Source organism: Callithrix jacchus, chromosome 9 (assembly GCF_049354715.1).
Source record: "Callithrix jacchus isolate 240 chromosome 9, calJac240_pri, whole genome shotgun sequence".
In the NCBI taxonomy this organism is placed as follows: Eukaryota; Metazoa; Chordata; class Mammalia; order Primates; family Cebidae; genus Callithrix; species Callithrix jacchus.
In genome coordinates this window covers 61,169,728-61,192,116 of record NC_133510.1, presented here as the reverse complement: position 1 = coordinate 61,192,116, position 22,389 = coordinate 61,169,728, and the positions used below count along the sequence as shown (strand labels likewise).

Here is a 22,389-nt window from a genome sequence, read left to right as displayed (position 1 = left end):
AACACTGTCCAGTGAGCTGAGAACTCTGGTCTAAAGGATCTTCAAAGGTGAACAGAGACTGGGAGTCAGGACGTAATGGAACACAGAAAAAGGCATCCTTAAGGTCCAGGACTGTAAACCATTGTGCCTCTCCTGGTATTTAAGAGAGCAAGGTGTAAGGATTAGGTACAGCAGGGTGTAAAGGGATCACAGCTTCATTAATAAGGCTGAGATCTTGCACAAGCCTCCATTATCCATTAGGTTTTTGTACTCCCAAAATTGGAGTATTACAAGGGCTGATATAGGACTTTACTAGACCCTGAGCTTTTAAGTCCTTTACAGTATCCTGTAGCCCCTTTTTGGCTTCCGGTCTTAGAGGGTACTGTCTTTGGTAAGGAAAAGAGGTGGGATCCTTTAGCCTTACCTGAATTGGGCATGCATTCTTTGACAGTCCAAATTGTCCATCTATTGCCGAGACCTCGGGATTAATCCCTTCTTGAAATAATGGGCAGCAGAGAGGGATTTCCTCCCTGATGGGGTTCATATAGATAATGGCTCCTGCTCTGGCTAACAGGTCCTGCCCTAGTAAGGGAGTGGGACTTTCTGACATGTTGAGGAAGCCATGAGAGAAGAGTATATCTCTCCAGTTACAGCTTAGGGGATGGGAGAAATATTGGGAGACTGCTTGTCCTAGGACTCCTCGGACAGTTAGAGACCTGGAGGACAACTGTCCAGGGCAGGAGAGTAAAATGGAGAAGGTGGTGCCAGTGTCCAGGAGGAGATCAACTTCACGTAAATATTGGACCCCAAGAATTTTGCAGAAAATGATTTATTTAGGCAGAGAGAGAAAGAAATAGCTTGAGTGAGCTCCCATGCTGTCATGGTAGAGGATCCCCCAGAGGGAAATTCTGCACAGGTAAGAAGTAGGGGGTCTTTTAATCTGGGACTTACTCCCGCCCCATTCAAGTTCTTGTCCTATGAGAGGAGTTCCTTTAAACTTCCATTGGAATGACTGATCTTTGATTCTGACCTTTGATTGGTTGTTTGGCCCAGAGTTCTCCCATGGTTTTCTTGGGCTTTTCTAAACAAAAGAAGCTCACCTGGCCAGTCTACCTTCCTGTGGGTGTGAAAGTTACACAAAGACCTCTGGTCTCCCGGATGGAGATGTGGAAGAAGGCAGGTCAGGCATGTCGCTGGGAAGTTTTTGTCTTTGAAACCACAAACCCTGTAGACCCAGGAAGTTAACACATTCCCTCATTATGAAGTGAAGCAGTCGTTCCCTAAGTGTGGTCACTGGATGAGACGTATCAGCATCACCTGGGAAAATTTTGTCGATGCAATTTGTTGTGTCTTACACCAGACCCAATAAATCAGGTTCTCTGGGAGTGCAGTCCCATGAATCTGTATTTCACCAAGTACCCCAGGAGATTTGGATACATTGTCAAGTTTGAGAACCACCAGCTTTAGAGCATTGGAGCAGCACTGTACATGGATAAATTTGTAACTACTTAAATGACTTGCCAAAGGAATGCTAGAATATGGTATTTGGTTTTATGAACAGGTATTTGGAAGAGAAATTCATCTAATCCTGATAAAACATATAAATAATATATTAATGGCACTGAAATATTATTCCAAATCATAGAATTGTGATATTTAAAAAGAAAATGGATCTTTATAGGCTGAAATTATAGATTAAATTTAACAAGTTGAGATTTGATAGGAATAGAGGCAAATTCTCATACTTAGCTATAAAATCCCAAATGTATGTGTATCAGATGGGAGAAAAATGTCCTGAAAGCTTTAGTTGACTACACACCCAATATGAATCAAAAATGTGATGTGGCTACAACAAATTATCCTAGTATATTATTCACTCATTTATTTGTTCATTTATTCAATAGTTATTTATGGAGTGCCTACCAAAGCCAGGTACTGTACTGGGCACTGAGAACACAAGGGTGAGTAAAGCAGACACGGTCATCTCTTTTAAAGGAACTTACGTTCTAGTGAGTAGTAAAAGAAAAACCAGCAAATAAATCTGTAAAATACTTTTTAGTTAGTGTTAAGTGTTAATGAGAACAGCAAGAGTCATGAAGACTGTACTGTTCTTGGTTCTATCTATCCTCTAACCCACGCCTATAGAATTATGCTCAGCTGAGGTGAGTCACACTCCAGAGAATTAGACAGATAAGAGAAAGGTTAGCACAATGGATTTCACACTTGAACATGCATGAGAAACACACTGGAGGGCTTTTTAAAACCCAGATTGCTGAATCCTAAGCTCCAGAGTTTCTCATTCAATTGTTTTGACTTCGGACCCCAAAATTTACATTTCTAACAAGTTCCCAAAGGTAATGATGCTGCCACTGGTTTAGACTGGGATAAACCTGGGGAGGACCAGGACCTGGGGATGCTTTGCTCGGAGAAGAGGAAACTTCAATAAGACATGATGTCTTGAAGTATTTGTAGGCATGATATGTATAAAATAGATTAAATTTAGTCTGTGTGGTCTGAGAAGTAGGATGTAGATTATTTGGTAGAAGAAACAGGGAGGCAGAGTGTGAAAACACAAATAACTTTAATCTTAGAGTTGATTTAAAATGAATGAATTCTATCAGGGGCACTAAAGTGTAGCACTGATGATGACTCACTGGGGATGCTATGTAGACAAGAGTTAGAGAAAGCCAATCTACAAAGATGAGAAGTAGAGGCAGAGAGGAAAAACTGCCCAAATTGCCAGTAATGTTTCCTTTTTTTGTTCTAGTCTTTCTTGAAGCCCAGACATTTTTGCCTTTCAGTGCTGTGGAGTCATTTCTGTAACCCTAAAAAATTCTCTCTGATTCTGTTTAAGCTAATTTCTTGTTTTCACTTTCTAACAAGAAATCTAGTTATGAGAATATCTGTTGGAATTGGAAACATGGAGCTCATTGGTCATATTTGCCAATGTAGTTTCAGGGGTGCTTTTGGAGTAAATTATGGTGAAGAGTGAATGAGAGGTGAAGAAGTAGAGAAATCAAGACTGGTCTAGAAAGTGTGGCTCAAAGCAAGAGGGAATTTTAGAGCCCAAATACTTTTTTTTTCTTCAAAGATAGGAATGACTAGAGCAATTGTATAGATTCAGGGAAAACAGGCAATTGAATGGGAGAGAGCGAGCAGATAATAATTGGAGTAAGTTGAGGTAGAAAGAAAACAGAATGAGATTAAAACCCAAAGAAAGAAGTTAGTTTTGAACTCTAGGAGGAACATCTCATCCTCTTAGGAGACAAAGCAAGAAATGAAGCTTGGGCTTAAATGGAAGTAGTGGTGAGACAGTGAGCAAGAAGCTAAAATTCACGTGAAGTGTGAAGTGAGGTAATCTCCTGAGCGAGTGCTGGGATTACAGAGGGTAATAATAGAAAGCCTAAGGAGACAACGAAGTTTGAAGCATCACTTCAGGAAGTGGAAAAGGGAGTTGACCAAAGACAGAAGAAGGAGTTGTGGAGCAGGAAGGAGAGCCCAGATAAGACCCTTGACTTAGAGTGATAGCAATTGGAAAATTGTGTGATATTTGCCAGTGTGATCAGAAGCTTGGGGAAAGTCTGGATGTGGAGACACATTCCAGGGAGTGTGAAGGGAAGATAGTGATGCAAAAACTGTTATTATTATTATTATTTTATTTTAAGTTCTAGGGTACATGTGCAGAACATGCAGGTTTGTTATATAGGTATACAGGTGCCATAGTGGCTTGCTGCATCCATTCCCCCATTGTCTACATTAGGTATTTCTCCTAATGTTAGACCTCCCCAATACCCCTACCTCCTGCTATCCCTCCTCTAGCCCCCACCTCCTGACAGCCCCCATTGTGTGATGGAGAACTGTTTTTTTTTTTTTTTCAAAAGTTATCTGATAGAGGCCAGGCACGGTAGCTCACACTTGTAATCCTAACACTTTGGTAGACAGTGGTGGGTGCATCACTTGAGGCCAGGAGTTCGAGGCCAGTCTGGCCAATATGGCAAAACCACCATCTCTACTAAAAATATATATATTAGCCAAGCAGGGTGGTGCACGCCTGTAGTCCCAGCTACTTGGGAGGCTGAGTGTACATGGGGAAGATCTTTACCAATCTCTTTAAGGGCTTTTTTGGCAAAAAAGAAATGCCTGTCCTCATGGTGGGCCTGGATGCTGCAGGCAAGATGTTGATTCTGTATAAGCTGAAGCTGGGTGAGATTGTAACCACCATTCCCATCATAGGCTTCAATGCAGGCACATGGCATCTAAGAATGTCAGCTTCACTGTGTGGGATGTGGCAAGCCAGCACAAGATCTGGCCTCTGTGGTGCCCACTACTTCCAGCACATAAGACCTGATCTTTATGGAGGACAGCAGTGACAGAGTACATGAATAAGGCCCATGAGGAGCTCGTGAGGATGTTGGCTGAGGATGAGCTCTGGAATGTGGTCCCCCTGGTGTTCACTAACGAGTAGGCTCTCCTCAACACCAGGAACACCGCTGAGATCACAGACAAGCTGGGGCTGCATTCCCTGCTCCACAGGAGCTGGTCACCTTTCTTTCATTCAGGCCACTTGTGCCACCCATTGTGACCAGCTCCATGAAAAACTGGACTGGCTGTCCAGTCAGCTCCAGAACTAGAAGTCAGTGTGACACCCTCCTCTTTCCCCCCTTCCTTTTAACCCCTCTGCTTTACTCCCATATTGCAAACAGCTCTGTGCTGTGTGTGCCAGAAACTGCCTTTGTGGTTTGGTTTATTGTGTGTATTTCACCGTGCTGTGAATGTGGCAGATGTAGACTGTGGCCGGGCTTTTCATTAAATAGGTTTTGTTTCCAATGAGACAGTTTCTGATAGTCATGTGCAATATTACTTAGTTTCTTTTTTTTTTAATTGTAAAAAGTGAAATCAACTCTCTGGTCAGTGCTGAGAGGGGATGTAGGCCCGTGGGCACCTGGCCTCCGGGAGTCACTGTGTCTGGAGTACTGGATGCACCCCTGGCGTTAGAGCTGTGTTGAGATCTAGTTTTTGTGGTTGGTTTTAAGCCCGAACTCAGCCATGTTTAAAATGGTTAAAAATCCAAGATGAGAACACTTGCACACACAAAGGGAGACCCTGCCCACTGTGGGTTTGCAGTTATGGCCTGGATGCTGGTCACCAGCTTGGCTATTTCCCTCAGGATTGTGGGATGGTGGCATGTCAGACCACCATCAATTCTGCATGATTGCAATAGAGATCCTTGTGACTTACCTTTCCTTGGGTCACTCTGCATTTCATAGCCTTGTGCTGTCCCCATGCTTCCATGGTTTCTAAGGGCTGGACTGGGAGCCCATTGCCAGCCCACTCTCCCCTAGGCTGCTCAGCTGGCTGCTCATATGTCTGCCCACAGCCAACTCGGAGGACACTAGGCCCCACCTGTTCTTTGGTCACCATGTGGCCAGAGTGGGCTTATTGCCTCTGGCACTGACACTCTCTCAGACATATTGGTGGGATATCTTTGGCCTCACCAGCAGCAGGAGTGTGTGAGCCAGGCAGGCCATGCTTCTAGACCTATAGGCCCGTGCTTCTAGACCTATAGACCCTATCTCCAGATGTGACGTAGCTTTCTGTCCCTTAGCCTGCAAGAGCCCAATTTGCTATCAAAGAAAAGATGACTTCAACTTTTCCTTTTATATTTTGATAAACACTGCAGAAGCTGGACCCGTTAAATTATCTTGGGGAAAAACTGGTCTGTTTGATGTCAGGGAGGCTTACTGGTTTCAATACACAATTAATAAAAGAAAATGCAAAGAATTACACTTCAAAATAGATTTCTCCTCTGTCATAGCAGATACACTGCAGCCGCAATTAAGACATAGTTTCCCTTTGCAAAATTGCTGATAAACTTACTTTCTCCTCGTTTAAACGAATGGAGTCTTCATGGCGGACTATGCTGTCAGTGTCGTTTCTGAACAGCTGCTAGAAGCAGCCTGGCCATCTTGGGCCCACTTAGGACACCAAGCTCCCTGCATTAGGGGACTCCTTAGGACTGTTTAAAGTGTGGAATTGAGAGGAGTTTTTAACTCAACAGCAGAGAAAGTTTTAGTGTGTTCCAAGAGGCCACTAAAAATACTTTGTATGTACTAGTTTCTCATTGCTTCTGTGACAAATTACTACAAATGGGTGGGAAGCTTAAAACTTAAAGCTTAAATGTAATAAAAAACCTCTTTCTTTTTTTAAAAAAAAAAAAGCTTAAAACAATACAGGATTTATTCTCTTCAAGTTTTGGAGGCCAAAAATCTAAAACCAAGGTATTGTCAGAACTATGCTCTTTCTGTAAGCTTCAGGGCAGCATCTCTTCCCTTACCTGTTTCAGCTTCCAGAGGTCACCTACATTCCTTGAGTATGGCCCCTTCCTTTCCTGTTCCTTACCTCCGATATTTTGCTTCTGTTCTCACATCTCCTTCTGCGGAATCTGATCTTTCTGCTCAGCTCTAATGTGGATAATCTAGGATCTTCTCTCTCTCTCTTTTAAATTTAGGTTTAGGTGTACATGTACAGGTTTGTTATGTAGGTAAATTTGTGTCACAGGAGTTTGTTCTATGAATTATTTTGTCACCCAGGTACTAGACCTAGTACCCAACAGCGATTTTTTTTCTGTTTCTCTCCCTCCTCCCAAACTCTACCCTGTAGTAGGCCCTGATGTCTATTGTTTCCCTCTGCTCTTGGAGTCCATTTTTTCTCATCATTTAGTACCCACTTGTAAGTCAGAACATGTGGCATTTGGTTTTCTGTTTCTGCATTAGTTTGCTAAGGATAATGGCCTCCAGCTCTATCCATGTTCCTATAAAGGACATGATCTTGATCTTTTTTATGGCTGCATAGTATTCCATGGTGTATATATATGTGTGTGTGTGTGGTGTGTATACACACTACATTTTCACTATCTAATATATCACTAATGAGCATTCAGGTTGATTCTGTGTGTTTGCTATTGTGAATAGTGCTGCAATGAACATATGCGTGCGTGTGTCTTTATGGTAGCACAATTTCTATTTCTTTGGGTATATACCCATTAATGGGATTGCTGGGCTGAATGGTAGTTCTGTTTTTTGCTCTTTAAAGAATCACCACACTGCTTTTCACACTGGTGGAACTAACTTACACTCCTCCCAACAGTGTATAAGTGTTTCCTGCCAGCATCTGTTACTTTTTAACTTTTTAGTAGAAGACATTCTGACTGGTGTGAGATGGTATCTCATTGTGGTTTTGCTTTGTCTTTCTCTAATTATCAGTGATATTGAACTTTTTATTCTTATATGTTTGTTGACCCCCTTTATGTCTTCTTTTAAAAATTGTTCATGTCCTCTGCTAACTTTTTTTAAAAATGCATATTTCATTGCACTTTGGGTTCTGAGGTACATGTGCAGATCATGCAGGATTGTTGCATAGGTATATACATGGCAATGTGGTTTGCTGCCTCGATATCCCCATCACCTATATCTGGCATTTCTCCCAATGTTATCCCTCCCCAACTCCCAACCCCCACTGTAACTCCCATAGTTCCCCCCAACAGACCCCAGTGTGTGATACTCCCCATCCTGTATCCATGTGTTCTCATTGTTCAATACCCACCTATGAGTAAGAACGTGATGTTTGATTTTTCTGTTCTTGTGTCAGTTTGCTGAGAATGATGGTTTCTAGATTCATCCTGTCCCTACAAAGGGAACAAACTCATCGATTTTTATGGCTGCATGGTATTCCATGGTATATATGTGCCATATTTTCCCTGTCCAGTCTATCATCAATGGGCATTTGGGTTGGTTCCAGGTCTTTGCTATTGTAAACAGTGCTGCAATGAACGTACCTGTGCATGTGTCTTTATAAAAGAACAATTTATTATAATCCTTTGGATATATACCCAGTAATGGGATTGCTGGGTCAAATGGAATTTCTATTTCTAGGTCCTTGTGGAATCGCCACACTGTCTTCCACAATGGTTGAACTAATTTACACTCCCACCAACAGTGTAAAAATGTTCCTATTTCTCCACATCCTCTCCAGCATCTGTTGTCTCCAGGTTTTTTAATGATCACCATTCTAACTGGCATAAGATGGTATCTCAATGTGGTTTTGATTTGCATTTCTCTAATGACCAGTGATGATGAGCATTTTTTCATGTTTCTTGACCTCATATATGTCTTCTTTTGAAAAGTGTCTGTTCATGTCCTTTGTCCACTTTGGAATGACTTTGTTTGTTTCTTGTAGATCTGTTTTAGTTTCTTTGTAGATTCTGGATATCAGCCCTTTGTCAGATTGGTAGATTGCAAAAATTTTTTCCCATTCTGTTTGTTGCCAGTTCACTCTAATGATTGTTTCTTTTGCTGTGCAGAAGCGCTGGAGTTTAATTAGAGCCCATTTGTCTATTTTGGCTTTTGTTGCCAATGTTTTTGGTGTTTTAGTCATGAAGTCCTTGCCTACTCCTATGTCCTGAATGGTTTTGCCTAGGTTTTCTTCTAGGGTTTTTATGGTGTTAGGTCTTATATGGTGTTAGGTCTTAGACTTATGAATTAAGTCTTTAATTCATCTGGAGTTAATTTTAGTGTAAGGTGTCAGGAAGGGGTCCAGTTTCTGTTTTCTGCACATGGCTAGCCAGTTTTCCCAACACCATTTATTAAACAGGGAATCCTTTCCCCATTACTTGTTTCTGTCAGGTTTATCAAAGATCAGATGGTTGTAGATGTGTGGCATTGCCTCTGAGACCTCTATTCTGTTCCATTTGTCTATATCTCTGTTTTCGTACCAGTATCATGCTGTTTTGATTACTGTAGCCTCGTAGTATAGTTTGAAGTCAGGTAACATGATGTCTCCAGCTTTGTTCTTTTTGCTTAGAATTGTCTTGGCTATGTGGGCTCTCTTTTTGCTTTCATATGATGTTTAAGGTGTTTCTTTCCAATTCTGTGAAGAAGGTCATAGGTAGTGTGATGAGGATAGCATTGAATCTTTAAATTACTTTGCCTTTGCCCACTTTTTAATGGGATTTTTTTTTGGGGTAAATTTGTTTATATCCCTTAGAGATGCTGGGTATTAGACCTTTGTCAGATGCATAGTTTGCATATACCTTCTCCCATTCTCTAAATTGTCTGTTTACTCTGTTAATAGCTTATTTTGCTGTGCAGAAGCTCTTAAGTTTAATTAGATCCAATTTGTCAATTTTTGCTTTTGTTGTGATTGCTTTTGGTGTCTTTCTCATGAAATCCTCTCCAGTTCCTATGGTATTGCTTAGGTTGTCTTCCAGCATTTTTATAGTTTTGGGTTTTACATTTAAGTCTTTAATCCATCTTGAGCTGATTTTTGTGTATGGTATAAAAAAGGGGTCCCGTTTCATCTTCTGCATATGGCTAGTCAATTATCCCCACAAGATTTATTGAATAGTCAGTCCTTTCCCAATTGGTTGTTTTTGTCAGCTTTGTTGAAGATCAGATGGTTGTAGGTATGCAGCCTGATTTCTAGGCTCTCTATTCTATTCCATTGGTCTATGTGTCCTGTGTTTGGATTGCTGTAGCCCTGTAACACGGAGGTCAGGTAAAATAATATCTTCAGCTTTGTTCTTTTGGCTTAGGATTGCCTTGGCTATTCAAACTCTTTTTTGGTTCCATATGAATTTTAAAATAGTTTTTTTTTCTAGTTTTGTGAAAAATATCATTGGTAGTTTGATAGGAATGGGATCAAATCTGTAAACTGCTTTGGGCAGTATGGCTATTTTAACAGTATTGATTGTTTCTATCCATGAGCATGGAATGTTTTTTGATTTGTTTCTGTCATCTCTGATATATTTGAGCAGCATTTTGTAATTCTCATTAAAGAGATCTTTTACCTCCTTGGTTAGCTGTATTCCTAGGTATTTTATTCTTTTGTGGAAATTGTGAATGGGTTTGCATACCTGATTTGGTTCTTGGCTTGGCCGTTGTTGGTGTATAGGAATGCTAGTGATTTTTGTACATGGATTTTGTATCCTGAAACTTTGCTGAGGTTGCTTATCAGCTGAAGGAGCTTTTGGGCTGTAACTATGGGGTTTTCTAGATGTAGAATCATGTTGTCTGCCAATAGGGATAGTTCGACTTTCTCTTTTCCTATTTGGATGTCCTTTATTTCCTTCTCTTGCCTGATTTCTCTGTTTAGAACTTCCAATACTATGTTGAATGGAAGAGGGCATCTTTGCTTTGTGCTGGCTTTCAAGGGGAATGCTTCTAGCTTTTACCAATTCAGTGTTATGTTGGCTATTGGTTTGTCATAGATGGCTCTTATTATTTTGGGGTATGTTCCTTCAATATCTAGTTTATTCATGGTTTTTAACATGAAGGGATGTTGAATATTATCAAAACACTTTTCTGCATCTATTGAGATCATGCGATTTTTCTCTTTCATTCTGTTTATGTGATGAATCACATTTATTGATTTGCATATGTTGAACCAGCCTTGCATGACAGGAATAAAGTGTAGTTGATTGTGGTGGATTAGTTTTGCGATGTGCCACTGGATTCAGTTTGCAACATTTTTGTTGAGGATGTTTAAATCAATGTTTATTAAGGATATTGGCCTGAAGTTTTCGTTTATTTTCATGTCTTTGCCAGGCTTTGGTATCAGGGTGATGCTGGCCTCAAATAATAAGTTGGGGAGGAGTCCTTCCTCTTCATCTTTTTGAAGAAGTTTCAGTAGGAATGGGACCAGCTTTTCTTTTTACATTTAGTAGAATTTGGCTGTGAATCTATCCACTCCTGGGCATTTTTTGGTTGGTAGACTATTTATTACTGATTCAATTTTGGAGGCCATTAATTGGTCTACTCAGGGAATCAGTTTCTTCCTAGTTCAGTCTTGGTAGGGTGTGTGCATCCAGGAATTCATTTATCTCTTCTAGGTTTTCTAGTTTGAGGGTGCATAGAGGTGTTCATAGTAGTCTCTAATGGTTTTGTTTCTGTGGATCTGTGTTAATCCATCTTGAGCTGATATTTGTATATGGCATAAAATCCCCTCTGTCATTTATAATTTTGTATCTTTAGGTCCTCTCTCTTTTATTTTTCATTAGTCTAGCTATTGACCTATCTTATTAATTTTTTCAAAAAACCAATTCCTGGTGATAATTTCTTTTATCAAGATCCTTAATTGAACCACAAATAAAGTCTGCTTTTTCACATAAAATAACATATTCACAGATTCTGGGGATGAGAATAAAATTCTTTGTGGGGGGCATTATCTGCATTATCTGGTATACTGTAACAGATGAATGCCATTTTAACCCATTTAAGACTGAGGTTGCAATTTTTTGAACTTTTGCAATTAGATCTTGGCAATGACCTTGAGTAGTAGGATATAAATAACTCCCACATGTTTAGCATTTCAATAATGGAACACTAGCCATAAACAGGAGAGCTCAAAATGAAGAAAAATGCTTAGTTTATTTTATTATAGCATTCCCTTGGATTGGATGATATAGGAGACCTATTTCCTCAAATAACTCCCAATTACTATTATTTATTTATTTTTCAAATATTTTTATGACAGTAACATCTTCATCATTATTAAGTTCATAAAAGTATAAAATAGAATATGGATAAAAATTAAATAAAACTATAAAAAAACTTTAAAAAATGATATTCAATTTCCATATGTGATCACTGATAACATTTTTATATATATCATTATCATCATTTTATCCATGGCAATATACTTTGATATTTGGTATAATTTTGATTATGTACTTTCATGTACTTTTAAAATTTGACTATGTTTTGATCATTATTGTTAAATATATTTAAAAAACCAATTATAATTTAAATAATTGTGGAGTATTTCAATTCCTGAGTATTCATAATTTATTTCTTTTAATAAAATTTTTTCAGAAAATCTTTGTGGGCACATTTAATAGTGTGAAATGAACTTAAAAACTGGACAAAAATTTTTAAAAAGGAAATGAATATTTTAAAGCACATAATAATGCTGTAAATTGTCATTTGGAAGCATTATATGTGTTTATATATCTTCCATGGTTTATGAGAATGCCCGTTTCCATATGTTCTTACTAATATTGAATGATATCGTGCTCTTAAAACTCTTTTCCAATTAAATCTGTAAAAATTGGCAAAAAGGAATAAAAGTCATCCAAATTGGAAAAGAGGAAGTCAAATTATCCTTGTTCACTGATGACATGATTTTATATATAGAAACCCTAAAGACTCCTCCAAAAGACTCCTAGACTTGATAAGTGACTTCAGTAAAGTTTCAGGGTACAAAAATCAATGCACAAAAATCCGTAGCATCTCTATACACCAATAACATTCAAGCTAAGCATCAAATTAAGAATTCAGTCACACTTATAATAGCCACAAAATTAAAATACTTAGGAATACACTTAACCAAGGACATATAAAAAAATCTACAGGGCCGGGCGCGGTGGCTCACGCCTGTAATCCCAGCACTTTGGGAGGCCGAGGCCGGTGGATCACGAGGTCAAGGGATCAAGACCATCCTGGTCAATGTGGTGAAACCCCGTCTCTACTAAAAATACAAAAAATTAGCTGGGCATGGTGGCGCGTGCCTGTAATCCCAGCTACTCGGGAGGCTGAGGCAGGAGAATTGCCTGAACCCAGGAGGCGCAGGTTGTGGTGAGCCAAGATCACGCCATCGCACTCCAGCCTGGGTAACAAGAGTGAAACTCCGTCTCAAAAAAAAAAAAAAAAAAAAACACAAGAAAAACTCCAAAACACTGATAAAAAAAAAAATAGATGACACAGAAACAAATGAAAAAACATTCGATGATCTTGTATTAGAAGAATCAATATTGTTATAAGGACTATACCGCCCAAAGCAATGCATAAACTCAATGCAATTTATATCAAATTACCAATGGAACAGAATAGAGAATAGAAATAAAGGCACATAGCTGTAACCAACTGATCTTTGGCAAGTTGACAAAAATATACAAGGGGAAAGGACACCCTATTCAATAAATAGTGCTGGGAAAATTGGATAGCCATATGCAGAAGAACAAAATTGGATCACTATCTCTCACCATATACAAAAACTAACTCAAGATGGATTAAATACTTAAATATAAGACTGGAAACTAAAAAAATTTTAGAAGAAAACTTCGGGAAAACTCTTCAGTACATTGGCCTATGCACAGAATAATTGACTAAGATCTTAAAAGCAAATGCCAAAAACCTGAAAATAGACAAATGGGATTTAATTAAACTAAAAAGCTTCTGCACAGCAAAAGAAATTATCAATAAACAGCCAGCTTACACAATGGGAGAAAATATTTGTAAACTATGCTTTTGACAAAGGACTAAATATTCAGAATCTACAACAAACTCAAACAACTCAACAAGAAAAAAGAAATAACCTCATTAAAAAGTGGGCAAAGGACATGAACAGAAAATCCTCAACAGACAGCAAACATGAAAAAATACCAAACATCATTTATTATCAGAGAAATGCAAACTAGAACCACAAGGAGAGACCATCTTACACCAGTCACAATGGCTACTACTAAAAATTAAAGAAAAAAAATCCCCAACAGATGTTGATAAGGATGTAGAGAAAAGAGAATGCTTATACACTCTTGGTGGGAATGTAAATTAGCACAATCACCATGGAAAACAGTATGGAAATTTCTCAAAGAACTAAAAATAAAATTCCCTTCTGATCCAGCAATCCCACTACAGGGCATATATGAAAATGGAAAGATATCATTATATCAAAAAGATATTGGCACCTGTATGTTTATTGCAGCACTATTCATAATAGTAAAGATACGGAATCAACCTAAGTGTCCATCAATGGAGGACTGGATAAAGAAAATGTGGTATTGGCAGAAGTCCTTCTTGTCCTGGTCATTGTTCCCATCTGAGTACCAGCTCCCCATTGCCTGAGGGTGGGTGGGCCTGCAGCAGAGGGAAAAAAGAAGAGGAGAAGGAAATTGTCCCAGATCCTTGCAGTGGGTCCAAGCCTCTCCTGGGTGGCCAGTCTTTCTGTAGGTTGGCGCACAATGCCAGGCAAGAGAAGAGGAAAGAAATTAATCCCAATCGGTGAAGGCCGATTTGAGGGTCTGCTGTAGCTGGTGGCTCTGCTTGAAGCGAGGGATGAAGTTTCCTCTGATCAGTAGAGATTGAAACATTTGTTGGGAGTGGCACACAACCAGGGGAAAGAAGAAGGGGCGAACTTCTTGTCTTTAGGAGGTCAAACTCCAGAATCAGCTGTTGTGGCCTTGAGGTGGCTGAAGACGATCACCCTCCACAGGCTTGCGCCCAGTCCCACAGCCTTCCTCCCAGTCCCACAGCCTTCCTCCCCTAGCCTGAGTGACTACTCTGTTCCTTGGTCCCTGCTATTGTCAGGGACGACTGCATGGGCTACGCCCGGAAAGTAGGCTGGATGACTGCAGGCCTGGTGATTGGAGCTGGCGCCTGCTATTGCATTTATAGACTGACTAGGGGGAGAAAACAGAACAAGGAATAAATGGCTGAGGGTGGGTCTGGGGATGTAGATGATGCTGGGGACTGTTCTGGGGCCAGATATAATGACTGGTCTGATGATGATGATGATGAAGCAATGAGAGCAAGAGTACAGTATGGTACCCACCTTGGGCCCGGATTGGGACTGAAGCTGGAACCAGAGCTAGGGCCAGGGCAACAGCCAGGGCTACCTGGGCACATCGGGCTGTACAGAAACGGGCTTCCCCCAATTCAGATGATACTGTTTTGTTCTCTCAAGAGCTACAGAAGGTTCATTGCTTGGTTGAGATGTCTGAAAAGCCTTGTATTTTTGAAGCAGCTTTAATTGCTCTGGGTAACAATGATGCTTATACATTTAACAGAGATATTATTTGTGACCTGGATGGTTTCCCAACTGTTGCAAAGACTCAATACTCAAGATTCCATAGTTAAAGAAAAGGCTTTGATTGTCCTGAATAACTTGAGTGTGAGTGCTGAAAATCAACGCAGGCTTACGGTGTACATGAAGCAAGTGTGTGACGACACAATCACTTCTTGCTTGAACTCATCTGTGCAGTTGGCTGGACTAAGATTGCTTACAAATATGGGTTACTAATGAGTATCAGCACATGCTTGCTGATTCCATTTCTGACTTTTTTTCATTGATTTCAGCAGGAAATGAAGAAACCAAACTTCAGGTTCTGAAATTCCTTTTGAATTTGGCTGAAAATCCAGCTATGACTAGGGAACTTCTTAGGACCCAAGTACCATCTTCACTGGGCTCCCTCTTTAATAAGAAGGAGGGCAAAGAAGTTATTCTTAAACTTCTGGTCATATTTGAGAACATAAATGATAATTTCAAATGGGAAGAAAATGAACCTGCTCAGAATCAATTTGGGGAAGGTTCACTTCTTTTCTTTTTAAAAGAATTTCAAGTGTGTGCTGATAAGTTTCTGGGAATAGAAAGCCACCATGATTTTTTGGTGAAAGTAAAAGTTGCAAAATTCATAGCCAAACTGGCTGAACATATGTTCCCAAAGAGCCAGGAATAACTCCTTTATTTTGTGGTTTAGAAGCAACACACATTGTAAACTATTCCTTTTCTCCACCTTGTTTATATGGTAAAGGAATCCTTTCAGCTGCCAGTTTTGAATAATGAATATCATATTGTATCATCAATGCTGATATTTAACCGAGTTGGTCTTTAGGTTTAAGATGGATGAATGAATATCTCTACTTGTTCTGAAAACACGTTTTTTGCTTTTTATCTCACTGCTTATGAATATTTATGAATATTTATTCATAAATAAAGTTATATGTTAATGATGGAAAGAAAAATAGAAGAAAGAGAAAAACCATCCCTGTTCTTCACTTTATTACCTAGTTGGAGAGATAAGAAACATACAAACCAAAAGATAACAGAATATCTGGAGCTTATACTCATTGTCAGATGTTCCCTCTGACAGCATAGAGGAGGCAAAAGCGTCTGTGGGATGTGCTAGTCAGCTAAAGCTTCACAGAGGAGGTGGCAATTGAAAATCAGTCCTGAATGGAGTAGGGTGGTTAGGGCATTCCATGAGGCAAGAGGAGAGGGGAATGGTGTGAGAAAGGCATGGAGGTAGGAACCCTCTTCCTAAAACAGTCAGGACATCATTCTGCTTAGAGTAGAGACTGGGAGTAAGTAATTTTGGAAAGCTGAGTGAAGCCAGTTGTGGAGAGCTGTTTGAATATTATCCTATTGAACACCCAGAACCACTAAATCTTTTTTACTAGAAAATAATTGGGGTCCATATGAAAGGCTCTATCTGTTACTGTGCAGTATCAGTGCGGGTGTGGCAAAATGGAGCCTTTCACGCCATAGGAGTGGCCATTTGGTAATACAGATCATAAGCCTTAAAATATGTAAACCCTTTGTCCTAAAGAAGTAATTGAATAATTGCTCAAAGATTGTAGGTACAAGGCTGTTTATCCCAGCACAGTCTAAGCTAGTAAAAATTGGAAACAATTTAATTATCTAGCACCCTGGATTGGTTGTAAAGTAAGGAGTGTTCACACAGTAGGATATTATATGTTTGCTGAAGAAAATCTATATTGCCAGGAAAAGCTATTCATTATGTATTATGAGGTGAGAATGAAAAAAATGCTACATAGAAGTATTCAAAGTAGAGTTCTATTTTTTGATACTAATAAAACATATGTTTAAAAGAACAGGAAAAACTGGAGTTATAGATATCCAGATAGAATTATCTTTGGGTAGAAGGTTAATGAGTGATCTTTACTTTTTTACTTTTTATTCATCTATGTGTTCTTATTTATCCAAAATGGGTATTGATTTTTAGGAAGTTTTTGAAAAAGAAAACTCTTGGGAATGAAGCAAGTGATTGATCGGAACACATACTGAATGGAAGAAATATTTAGATTAAAAATGAGGTAGGTTGAAGTTTCTTCTCTGAAATGATAGATAAATGGTGAAGATGAGGCTTATTGTGAGGATTAAATGAGATGATACATGCAAAGTACTTACAATGTTCTGGCATCTAGTAGTTCATTAAGAAAATTGAGCACCCTTAATTACCTAGAACGCAGGGTTGGTAGTTTTTTGGTTGACTTTTGTTTTGCTGGGGCATTCTGCCATATTTTAGTGTCATTTAATAAATAATAGTGATAATAAAAGTTAACATTTATTAAGTGAAAAAAAGAAAACATGGTATCTATATACCATGGAATGCTATTCAGCCATAAAAAAGAATAAAATCATGGCTTTTGAAGCAACATGGGTGGAGCTGGAAACCATTATCCTAAGTGAAATAACTCAGAAACAGAAAATCAGATACCACTTATAAGTGGGAGCTAAACAATCGATGCACATGAACATGGACATATAGAGGGAAATAATAAACACTAGAGGCTCTATGAAGGATGAGGGTCAGAAGAGGATGAGAGTTGAAAAATTACCTATAGGATACAACGTTCACTATTTATGTGATAAGTACACTAGAATCCCAAATTCCACCATGTACAATATAACAACATTCACTATTCATGTGATGCGTACACTAGAAGCCCAAACTCTACCATACACACTATATCCATATAGCAAACCTGTACATGTACCTCCTGAATCGATATATTTTTTAAAACATAATTTGCATAATTTCAGAGTATTCTATTGTATGAATATGCATACTTTATTTCTTATATTAATATCTTATTGATTGGTAGAGACAGGATCTCACTATCTTCCCCAAGCTGGTCTCAAACTCTTGGCCTCAAGCAGTGCTCCTGCTTCTGCCTCTGAAAGTGTTGGGATTACCAGCGTGAACTACCATGCCCAACCCTGAAATTTTATCTATTAAAAATATTTGTGGGCATCTTTAATACTGTTAAGTGAATTTAAAAACTGGACAATTTTTTTTTAAAAGGAGTAAATATTGTAAAGCACATATTAATAGTATAAATTGTCATATGGAAGCATTGCATGTGTTCATGCTTCTTCCATGGTTTATGAGAATGCCTAATTCCATATATTCTCATGTATATTGAATGATGTCATGCTCTTAAAAATCTTTTCCAATTAGGTTTTTAAAAACTGTCTTCTCAATGATGAAGCACATTTTTTCCATGTTTCTTAGCCATCTTCATTTATTCTCTGTTGAATTGTCTACTTGGCATGGCGAAACATTTGAAGTTTTACCATATTAAAAGTATCCTTTCATGGTTTCTGTTTTTATCACTACTTGGAAAAAGTTATCATAATATCAGATAAATCTTGATCTATATTTTCATTCAGTTCATTATTTTACTTTTTACATTCAACTTATTAATTTATTTTTCTATAATGTCTAACGTGAGTTCTAATTTTATTTTCTTTTCTGAAAGGTAAACTAATTGTTCTGGAAAGAACTACTGAATTATCTACCTGTATCAGTTAGGAATTTCTTTAGCATCATCAAGCTGAAAATGATGTAGCTTTTCAGTAAAATGGCTGTCAAAAAGACAATAAAAAAAAAAAAAAGGAAACCCAAAACCAAAAAACAAAAAACCCTAAAAAACAAATGCTGGTGAAGATGTAGAGAACAGGGCACTCTTATACACTGTTGGTGGGAGTGTGTATTAATACAGCCATTTTGTAAAACAATATGGAATTTCTTCAAAAAGTTAAAAATAGAAATACCATATAATCCAACAATCCTATTACTGGGTAATGAACCAAAAGCTAAAAATAAAAACCATATGATTCAGCAGTCCTATTACTGGGTAGTGATCCAAAGGATATCTATATGTTAAAGAAATATCTTCACTCCCATGTTTATTGCAGCACTATTCACAAAAGCCAAAATATGGATTAGTCTAAATGATTTTTTTAAGAGTATCAAATGATTTTATTATAAAAGATAAGCCATTTACTGACAACTTTCCTAAAAAAACACAATGTGAGAATAAAGTAAACATACGTAAGACTCGCCCCTGCAGGACAGGAAGCAGCTCCGGACAGAGAGCCTGTAAATGAGTTTCCTTATACCTCATGTCTGAACTTTTCACACATTCTAGGATTTCATGTTTTGTTACCTATTACAAAGGAAAGGAAACTGGCTAGAAGATTCATGTACAAGAAGGTCACAACTTTAAAGCTGTCTGATGCTACTGACTTGTACAATCTAGTTTGGAATTCTGAGAGACAATATCAAATAAGCATTTTAATAGATCATTTATTCATTGATAGATTAATGGATAAATAAAATGTGGTGTATATACACAATGGACTACTATTCATCCATAAAAAAATGAAATTCTGTCATTTGAGGCAACATGGATGAGTCTGGAGGACATTATATTAAGTGAAATAAGGCAGGCACAAAAAGACAAATACTGCATGCTATAAATTAAATATGGGAGCTAAACAGTTGATCTCATAGAAGTAGAGAGTAGAATAGTGGTAACTAGAGGCTAGGAAGGGTAGGATGAGTGGACATAGGAAGAGATTCGTTAATAGGTACAAAATTACAATTAGAAAGAAAGAATAAATTCTAGGGTTCAATAATCTACAGTGACTATACTTTACAGTAATTTATTGTATATTTTCACAACGGCTAGAAGAGAAGATTTTGAATGTTCCCAACAGAAAGAAATGATAAATATTTATGGTGATAGGTATGACAATTACCCTAATTTGAACATTATATATTGTATAGAGGTATTGAAATGATCACTTGTATCCTTAATTGTTTATGATTTTTATATATCGATTAAATTATTTAAAAAAATAATATTTTGCCTGTATTTTGGAAGAATATTGTTACTAGATACAGAATTCTAGGTTGACTCTTTTGTTTTGTTTTTCCCATTTGGCATTTAAACATGCCATTCCATTGTCTCCTAGCTTGCATAATTTATAATAAGAAATCTGAGATAATTTTATTGTTCCTTTGTCTGAATGTCGTGCATCTCTATTTCGGTTCTTTTAAGGGTTTTTTCTCTATCATTGGATTTTTAGCAATTTAATTATGCTGTACTTTAGTTTTATGATGTGACTGTGATATACATCTTTTTTTTGACATGTGTGTATATTTTGTTTCAGATTCATTGTGATATGGACAAGAGCCAGGGAAATACTGGGTAGAAGAGGGTGCTTCCCCGGAAAAGGACTCTTCCTCAAGCCTGGAGACCTGCAGCCCTAAATGAGGACAAGCATTCCTGTTTTCATGTCCCAAAGTTGCCTTTTGGCCTGACACATCCTCTCATTCTGTACCAATGTAAACCCAAAACCCTTTGCTCCAGGCAGACACAAACAGAAGAGCAGAATGACAGAATGCAGAGAGAAGAGAAGGAGCATCTGAACACTGAGAAGAGTTTGGCTAGGGGTGGTCAGAGGGGAGATTGGCCACTGGGTAGCCAAATTCCAGAGGAAGATCATCTTCCCACTCTCTCCCCGGTGAAGCTCCCCATCCATCCTGCTGAGAGCCACCTCTACCAACTCAATGAAACCCCTACATTTACCATCCTTCAAGTCCATGTGTGACCCGATTCTTCTGGTATGCTGGAAAAGAGCCTGGGATACAGAAAGCTGTCACACTGGCCCTCTGGTCTTGTGAAAAGGCAGAAGGACCACTGAGCTGTTTAACACTTAAGCCGTCTGTGGTTGGCAAGGCTAAAAGAGTACACTGTAACACATGCCCATTTGGGCTCTGGGAGTGATAGGCTCCCACCCTGGGATGCTACCATGGGGTTGCAGCCAAGGGGTACTTGCTCTGGCTCTGGCACCTGTCTTTCTGCATGCCCCCAATCCCTTAAAAGGTTTGAGCAGCAGTGGCGACTGAACAGATGAGCCATACCCCTGTTGCCTGTCCTGCAAGCGAGGGGTCAGGGAACTCTCCTTTTTCAATTATACTAGATATGTGAGTTTGTAGCTTTTGCTGATTTGGAAAAAAAATTGGTCTGTATTTTATAAAATAAATACTAATTTAAATTAATCAAATCAGTCAATACCTTCTATTTACCAAAGTTAATTATTTTAAGAATCTGCTCTTCTTTTTAGTCTTTGGAATACTTTTGTGGCTGGGCATGGTGGCTCACACCTGTAATCCCAGCACTTTGGGAGGCTCAGGCAGGTGGATCATGGGGTTAGGAGATCGAGACCATACTGGCCAACATGGTGAAACTCTGTGTCTACTAAAAATACAAAAAAATTAGCTGGGCATGGTGGCGCGTGCCTACAGTCCCAGCTACTCGGGAGGCTGAGGCAGGAGAATTGCTTGAACCAGGGAGATGGAAGTTGCAGTGAGCTGAGATTGTGCGACTGCACTCCAGCCTGGGTAGCAGAGGGAGCCTCTGTCTCAAAACATAAAGCAAAAAAAAAAAAAAAAAATTAAAATTTTTCTTTCTCTGAAATTTCTTTCTGTAGTCCCAAGTGTGAATTTTTCCTATTTGTTTATGCTCAAAGTGAGATTTATTTAGTCTTGAGCTTTTCAGACATACAGTGGGTAGATGTGGGTGGAAAGCCATAGTCTTTAATTAGCCATTAACTTGGTAATACTCAAATCCCTTCATATCCCTTTCCAAGTGCTTTCAGTTCCCATTTCAATTGCACACAGTTCCCATTTCAATTCTCAGTATCCAGAAGGCATTCTTCTAGTAAAACTCTATTATACCAAGGAAGAAAAAGAAATCTTCTTTCTTATTTCCTAATTCTTGCTACCTAATATTTTTAACTCCTTGATTTATGTAACACATGAAACACCACAATTCCCAATGTACACAGTTGCCAAGCCTCCTCTGTGTTGGCTTCCTACACAAATGTTTACATGTGGAAGGTCTACACTTCCCAGAAACCATGTCTTACTGTAGGTTTTTTTTCTCTTACTTCTCAGCTACTTTTACAGGAATTATTATCTCCAACTAGATGTTGGAAATTAGTTTTGGCAGAAAATGAGGCAGTGATGTGTCTAACTCCATTTGAGTGATATCATGCTTCTATAGGAAAAATGGGTACATTTCTATTAATACTACTGATTTGAAAACTATGTTTCCAGATTTTACATATTCCTTCCTTGAAATTGGAAACCATTATCCAAAACTGATCAGTTGTTGGGGGTTCTTTAAATTGCTCTATACTTCCATCCTGCTTATTATCTTGACTTCTGTTTGTTTGAAAAACAAGCTGGAAATGTTAATTATCTCAAATAAGGAGACTAAAGTTTGGAATATAATGCTTAGAGAAGTAATTGGCTTTTAATGCTCTTACTCATGATCCCTAAGGCTCTATTTGGATTCGATGAAAATACCAGAGACACTTGGAAAATCGTCTCTTAAAAATTGTAATGATGATTGACTTGATTCAGAAAAATTATTCACTACCCCCTACCTCATTCTCTATGTTAAATATTGAAATATGAAGTTATCATCTCTTAGTCAAATAACAAACTTGGCCATGTATGCCTGTTTCAGCTATGGTAGC

General features: G+C 38.4%; 2 pseudogenes; both read left to right on the top strand.

Annotated features, from left to right (window-relative positions):
* The first annotated feature begins 4,064 nt into the window (after nucleotides 1-4,064).
* LOC118144456 (ADP-ribosylation factor 1-like) lies at nucleotides 4,065-4,911 on the top strand (annotated as a pseudogene).
* A 9,099-nt stretch (nucleotides 4,912-14,010) lies between these two features.
* On the top strand, nucleotides 14,011-15,487 carry LOC100410234 (armadillo repeat-containing X-linked protein 3-like; annotated as a pseudogene).
* The last annotated feature ends 6,902 nt before the right edge of the window (nucleotides 15,488-22,389 follow it).